Source organism: Macrobrachium rosenbergii, chromosome 41, assembly GCF_040412425.1.
Source record: "Macrobrachium rosenbergii isolate ZJJX-2024 chromosome 41, ASM4041242v1, whole genome shotgun sequence".
NCBI classification, from domain to species: domain Eukaryota; kingdom Metazoa; phylum Arthropoda; class Malacostraca; order Decapoda; family Palaemonidae; genus Macrobrachium; species Macrobrachium rosenbergii.
Genome location: NC_089781.1, coordinates 22,245,381 through 22,253,579, shown reverse-complemented (window position 1 = coordinate 22,253,579; position 8,199 = coordinate 22,245,381).

The window sequence follows — 8,199 nt, the reverse complement described above, 5'->3', positions numbered from 1 at the left end:
TATATATATATATATATATATATATACACACACACACATACATACCTACATACACACACATACACTGTACATATATATATCTATATATGAATATATGTATATATACATATTTATACATGAATTTGATTGATTTATTTATTTATTTATTTCTAATTTGGTGTGTTACTTACACATATTGGAAGATTTTCATGAAGGCTGAGGGATTCCCTCGGATGAGTCTGGTCTCGCTCCAAAAATTTTTTTTCCCCCCTTTTTTTGTGTGGTCATTCTTTCATTGCTTTGTTTCTCCAATAATAATAATAATAATGATAATAATAATAATAATGATATGCTATTCTGTAGAACTGAAAGTATGTCGGAAAGTTCCCGGATAGGAATAGTCAAAGACCTTTTTAGTTTTCTGAAAAGAAAACTTGTAGCCTTTCTGTCCGTCCGCACTTTTTCTGTCCGCACTTTTTTGAGTCCGCACTTTTTCTCTCCTCCCTCAGATCTTAAAAACTAGTGAGGCTAGAGGGCTGCAAATTGGTATGTTGATCATCCACCCTCCAATCACCAAACATACCAAATTTGCAGCCCTCAAGCCTCAGTATTTTTTAATTTTATTTAAGGTTAAAGTTAGACATAATCATGCTTCTGGCAACGATATAGCATAGGCCACCGTGGATCAAGTTTCATGGGCCGCGGCTCATACAGCATTATACCGAGACCACCGAAAGATAGATCTATTTTCGGTTGCCTTGATCATACGATTGCCCTGAAGAAACTTCGGCGCATTTTTTACTTGTTTCGAAGAATAGCCAAACATCTTTTTTCTAAGAATAGTCAAAGATCTTTCTCTGAAGGAATTCTTTTCGCTAATCCAGAGGGTTTCTTCTTCATTTCAGCTGATTCTCTTTTCTCGCTTTTCTTTGCATTCTTGCGACGCTTGTCAGAAATGGGGCGAAGCTTTAACAGAGCCATAGACGTTTCTGTACGTTTCAGTTCATGGTCCAAAGTCCTTTTCTTTTAATGGTAAGTCGTGGAAGCGAAGTGAATATTTGATTATTCCTTCGCATCTTTCGTTCACGTTATCATTTCTGAAAATATTTTGTTAGCATTTTGTCTTCTTCGTGACTTGTTTGTCTGTATGATTTTAAATTCACACCTTTATCAGATGCAACACATTTTAATGACCTCATGTCATCATTAACACCTTAACCAAAACATGTATTTATTTGTAGGCTTTCGTATCTCCATTCTGTGTATTTCCAATTCCTTTCACTTACATCCGGCATTCGCTAACATATGTTTGAAAATATTTACATACTTTGTACATGAGTCTTAATAAAGTATTCTCTGGACATTCTCAATTTCAGGATCCCATGAACACATACAGTATACACGCACATACAGGCACATACACACACCTTTATTTATACACACACATATATTATATATATGTATGTATATGTGTGTGTATATATATATATATATATATATATATATATATATATATATATATATATATATATATATATACATACACGATTGCAATCACTTTGACACGTGAATTATACGTCTCTCGTTGTCAATGAAATTTGAAGACTGGCTGTAAATCCTGACCGGTTCGGCATAACGTCTAAGCCAGTTTTTAACTCTCCTTGTTGTAATTATATATATATATATATATGTGTGTGTGTGTGTGTGTGTGTGTGTGTGTGTGTGTGTATATATGTGTGTGTGTGTGTGTGTACTTGTGTATATGTGTGGGCGTGTGTGTATCATAAGTATATAGTTTTTTTTTTAATATAATTTCAGAGTGAAAACTGCGAGCAGAAAAAGTTGAAAACAAAGACTGAAATGAAAAGAGAACCATAACTTTTACGGCCATGCTCCAAATTGACGCGTACGCTTGTCGAAAATGAAGCCAATGCATATGTTATGGAAATTTCCATTTACACCGGGATCCGTTATATTGGATGGGAATGAAAATTCTAAAAAAAAAAAAAAAAAGATAGAGAGAGAGAATTCTCCCTTGTTTGTGCATTGATGATGCAGCAGCAATTACGGTGACAATACTAATCAAGAGCTTGACATCTTGTCAGTTCCGCCACATCATCGAGGAATCGAGAATTGCATCAGCAGTTTATATGACTAAGAGGAAAGCGGCAAACGTTTCATTTTAGCGTTGCTTTGTGTGAAAAGGAACATATCCTTATTCTTTTTTTCGTTTCTGCTCGTTTGCGTATAGATTGTTTAGTATGTGGGATTGCATGTTTGTATATTTTATATATATATATATATATATATATATATATATATATATATATATATATATATATATATATATATATATATATATATATTATGTACATATATATATATATATATATATATATATATATATATATATATATATATATATATATATATATATATATATATATATATATATATATATATATATATATATATATATATATATATATATATACATGCAATCCCACATATTAAACAATCTATGCAAAACGAACAGAAAAAAAATAAGGATATATTCCTTTTCACACAAAGTAATATATATATATATATATATATATATATATATATATATATATATATATATATATATATATATATATATATTTATATTATATATATATATATATGTATATATATATATTATATGTATATATGTGTATATTTATAATATATTTATATATGTATATTATACAAACTGTATATATATATTATATATATATATATATATATATATATATATATATATATATATATATATATATAAGGTTATTTGCATAAGCAGTACAAAATATGAACCTTCATAATTAACAAAAGAACTGACAAAGTAAATCAATAACTTTTTAATTAATACGATGGGACAAGACTCTGCAGATGACTTAGCACGCCCATTGAAATGAAGAACAAATTTCTGTCTTTTCATTAGAGGAAGCAACCTTAGAAAATCTTTTCTAATCTTCTCTTGGGATTTTCCTGCCGTTTCTTCATGAGTTTTAAGCTGGGTCCTCCATCCTTTCATGAGTTCCTGAGGCCATAATCTAGTTTCTCACTGTTTGTCTATCTGACGTGTGGGCTTAGGGAAGTTGTAGTCTTCGTAATCTTTAAATGGCTCTTCGGCTGTTATGATAAGTAAATAACCTGAAGGAATCGTATCAGATTTATTATATTTATTGACGAAATGTCACCATGCGAATAGGAAAAACATGCCTAGTTTCCTACAGTAAGTATGATTAATGCCACCAGCAAATATTTATCAAATGATGAACAAGTTCTCAGGGTATTGAGATATTATTTGTCACGATGGAAATGAACAGTTGGTGTTTCTGACTAAGACGCTCATAGAAGAATTGGGCGCCACCTGGTCTCAAAACTTTTATGCCTGTTTACTAAATACCGATTAGAGCTACCGTTTCCATGCACCTGTAACCCCTAACCCCATCCGAACAATCCCAATCTCGTGATGTGACCGGCAGGGGTTTGAGTATTCCAAGCAGTGAGAGAGAAAAAAAGGCCCAAGTCCATTATTCTCTGTTAAATCACTTGTGGGGGGTGGCTGGTAACTGGTGCAGAACCCCTGAAATCCATTCAGTCCCCCTCAAGTTTTCGTGTTATCTAACTGTCTTTTTTTAAAGGTAAGGGAGATTCAGAGAATGTCCTAAATAAAAGGGGATTTCGTTGTGGCGTGACTTGCCTAATGGCTGTGCTGAACTGCCTGCCTCTCTTGCGAGCAACACGGTATCCTGTCTTCCACCGGCACATGATCGTCTGAACATTGTTCTGTATTGTAGGGAGAGAGGATTTTGATGCATGATGATGAAAAGTTTAAAGCAAGGCAGCATAAGCAAGGGCAGAAACGGAGGTTCGAATCACAGAAGAGTTAACATAAGAGAACAGAAATGCTTCACAGTCATTTGTTTTTTCCTGAATATTTTCGTAAACCACGAACACTAGCAGATCCTGGGCACGTGTCTCCCCCCCCCATGAAAAATAATGACAAAAAATAATATTGAAGATTTAGATAATAATGATAATATAAATGAGAAATACAGAAATGGGAAAAAATAAAAGATCTATTATAGAAATAATATATATAATAATACATACATATATATATATATATATATATATATATATATATATATATATATATATATATATATATATATATATATATATATGTGTGTGTGTGTGTGTGTGTGTGTGTGTGTGTGTGTGTGTGTGTGTGTGTGTGTGTGTGTGTGTATGTATGCATAATATGAAAGTTGGTGGCCCCCATGAAATTTTTCTGGATCCGCTAGTGACCACGAATATTAGAGTTAAAGTAGTTATCAAGATACTGCTATTAGGTTTAATTGAATGCTTATACTTGTGTCGACAGTGATGACACTCGATGTTCCGTACGATGTGACGGTTATGGAGCAAAATAGGACTGGTTGATATCCTAAGATATGTATATGGGTGGACTAACATATATGCAAGAGGTGCATGGTTAGAGATCCTTGAAAGGGATTGTGATGTATAGTTACTAATCTAGGACTTCAGTGGCAGCAAGTGTGATCTCCCATGAGCTTGCTTGGAGGATAGATTTAACTGGTTAATGATTAATTTTGTATACTTGTCAATTTTGTCTTTTTCTTATAACTTTCTCACGGGTATGTAATACATTTACTCTGTTGTGCATCTTTCATGCACACTGCAGTGCAGTTCGTTAACCGAAAGAAACCATTATGAGTCAGTTTTTGATGAAGTTGACACAGTTCTGGTACAGATTAGATGATTAATCTAGAGTACAAAGACGCTAGTTAGGTGCATTAGATGTCAGAGCGTATAATTCACTAGTAATGCACCATGAAATGAAGACTTTATAAATACAAACCAAGTGGAAACAAATAAACCAACAAAAGAAAAAGCGAGAATGAGGAAGACGAATGACGACAGATAAATAAAACATCGGATGGACGAAAGAACCCGCATAAAAAGTTTGTTTGTTGAAATGGCACCCTCCTGAGTTCTTTTTTAGTTACTGATGCTTTGGCCCAAAACATCGTCTGTTATTATGTAGTGAAATTGTTTTGGCACACACGAACACGCACACACACAAGAGAAAAAGACATTCAGAATGTTATTGATGATGTGCAGTGTGCCGTCTTTATTAAGAAAAGTGCTTTTGGTATCAAAGCATGCTTAGATATACAGTGCATATCAATATCTGTGGGTATAAATTATATATACATATATATATATTAAATTTGAAGTCTCCTAGGTCTCTGTAGGCTCATAGGGCAGGCGCTGATCTCCTGTTTCTTAGGCCGACAGCTAGAGGCGGGGGGGGGGGGAGAACAGGTCCCAATGCCTATGACACGTGGCCAGTGTGTCGCTAGGGCCACTGTTTAACTCCCCAGCCCGAGGGCTGGTAACTATTCTTTTATTGAACCTCTCAGGTTTTTTCGAACTGTTAGGTTGACGGGCTGCCGGATTTTTGCAGTGGCACCATCAGTGAGCAGCGGGATTTGAACCTCGGCCCTCTCGACTGGTAGCCGAGAATCATACCATTGCACCACCACGGCGGCATATATACATATATTTGTATATAAGTATATAAAGAAAACCGCCACAACCTGTCTAACCTAAACCAGGCACTTCAAATATTCAGACAATCATTCGATCCCCTATTCATGCTACAAACACTTACTTCTACAAAACACGCGCATTTCTTGGACGTTCAGTCTTCCTATCCTAGAATTTTAGAAACGTTTCACCGTTGTAACAACCTCTTTGTGAACAATCGTTGGTAAGTTACTCTCATTCATGATTTCACCTTTGCAAGAATATTACCAAAGAGGTGGCCTCCCCCTTGTTATTTCTTGATAACTGTGAGAACTGTTCCGGTTACTATTCTGTAGAGCTGAGAGAAAGAACGCAACCCTCTGTTAGGTAATCTTGTAACACTTGTCATGTCATTATTTCAAACAATTTTTGACTATCAGTATCCTCACATTACCCTTTAAACATGCCTTACTCTTAATTACGGTACTATTAATGAGAAAGCATCTGGAATACGAGCTGCCCAGTGAAAGGCTGATTAGTAAAGACTTAAAATATTACAAAATGGCGAGATTGTCAACAATTCAACCTGTTCTTGACTTATTGGTCTCCAAACAAGGGCGCATGGACCATTAGGTGGTACACTGCGCCTCGTATGTTCATCTGGCAGGTGAAATTGGACCCTTCTTTTCAATCAGGACTAGGGAGAGGTGAAGGGGAGAACAAAGTGGACTGCACAGAGAGGAAGGGGATGATATGGCTTCTCTTTATTGTTTTGAATCTTCAGGATGCGACGCAAAAGACGAAAACTGGGGAGACTGGGTCCACGGCCACAGCCTTTTCTGCAACAGGGTACGAATTTCGGGAGAAGTTTCTTTGTTGAACTTGAAATTCTGCCTAATTTAACTGACATTGCTGTGTTAAACTGCCAGAATACAAATTTGCATGTATTTTGAAGTGTTATTTTTAATATTATTATTTTTCCTTTTTATTTACAATTACAGTTAATATTTAAGGCCAGTCACATCTAGTGATGTTAGCCTAACCAAAGCATCTAAATGCTTTTAGTTGCATTTGACGTTTTTGCCTGAAATATTTTATAAATGACGGAATCTGGAGTCTCACAAAAATTAAAGATGGAACAAAACCTGGAAATTTAAGTATAGAAATGAAATTAGATTTAAGCTTGTTGTCATAATGATACCAAACGTACAAGGAATCTTTAGTTTGAAGTGTTGAGAAGAGATATGAATTATAATAGCGAAAGCTGTTACTCTGCTGATGTAGCCGAACTGAAACTAAGAAGCTTAGATATAAAATGGAAATATTTTATAGAACAATAGGACATTGCACGATGTCATAACCTCCTCTCGAATATTAACAGCGCTGACGAATTTCAATCAGAAAAACCTGCGAGTTTCTTACTAACCCATTCCATGTTGTTATTCTTTTTATTCCTCGTATACTTCTTCTTCTTCTAGGATTTCAGATGCTTACGATTCAATTCACCAGCGGATCAGTGTGGCCAGACTTTTTCAACTGCCGCCATTCCATCGCAAATAAAGTTCGCCGGGGTCTGCGTAAAGTTTGGCAAAGCACGAGCAAAGTTTGAAGTCCTCCAAGACGTTTTTCCCCGAGTTTATGACACTCGTGTTTGAGAGATTCTTGTTTGTTTTCAGGGCGTCAACTGAAATTGGGGATTTCGCCATGTGTGTGTCTGGTTATGAGATTTTGTTTATGCATGTTTATTGACTTCTATCAATGCATAGGTGCAGTTCTTCGCTGGACTGGTAGGTACCGTTCTCGGCTAGCACTCTGCAGGGCATGCGTTCGAATCTCCGGCCGGCCAATGAAGAATTAGAGGAGTTAATTTCTGGTAATAAAAATTAATTTCTCGCTATAATGTGGTTCGGATTCCACAATAAGCTGTAGGTCCCGTTGCTAGGTAACCAGTTGGTTCTTAGCCATGTAAAATAAGTCTAATCCTTCGGGCCAGCCCTAGGAGAGCTGTTAATCAGCTCAGTGGTCTGGTTAAACTAGGGCATACTCAACTTTAACTTAATGCATAGGTGCAGGTATTAACGTGCGTTGGGGCCACTGTCAGCGTTTAAGAATGTTTTAAAGCGCTACAAAATTTACTTTTTCCAATATTGCTGAGGGCCGAAAAGACACGAAAATAAGAGGAGGAAAGGAAAGAGAGCAAGCAAAGGAAAGATGGAATGGTAAGTATATATAAAAGTTAGGAAATATACAAACCGGAAGAGGATTCCATAGCTAGGCAGTTTAGATACAGAGACAATCAACTTTCAATCCAGGGATTAGTGTGGAACTATGGGTAGAAATACCCTGACAGATGTCAAAAGGCCGCGTGAGGGGGATGACGGGTATCTGTTTTCAGTCGCAATTGTTGAATTAATACCAATACAAAATTGAAAGTCGAATACGCAATGAAGATCTCAAGGCGAGGAAAATGAGAAGGGGGATCATTTATCAGACGATATAACCCTTTCATTTTACCTTTTCAAGGAGGGAAACAAAAGAGACTCCCTAAGGAGATATCGGGGAAAATTTTGAATGTTCGAACAGATGAATAAATGAAGCCTCAAGCTGCAACATCAAAGTGTCTTTGATAAATGACGC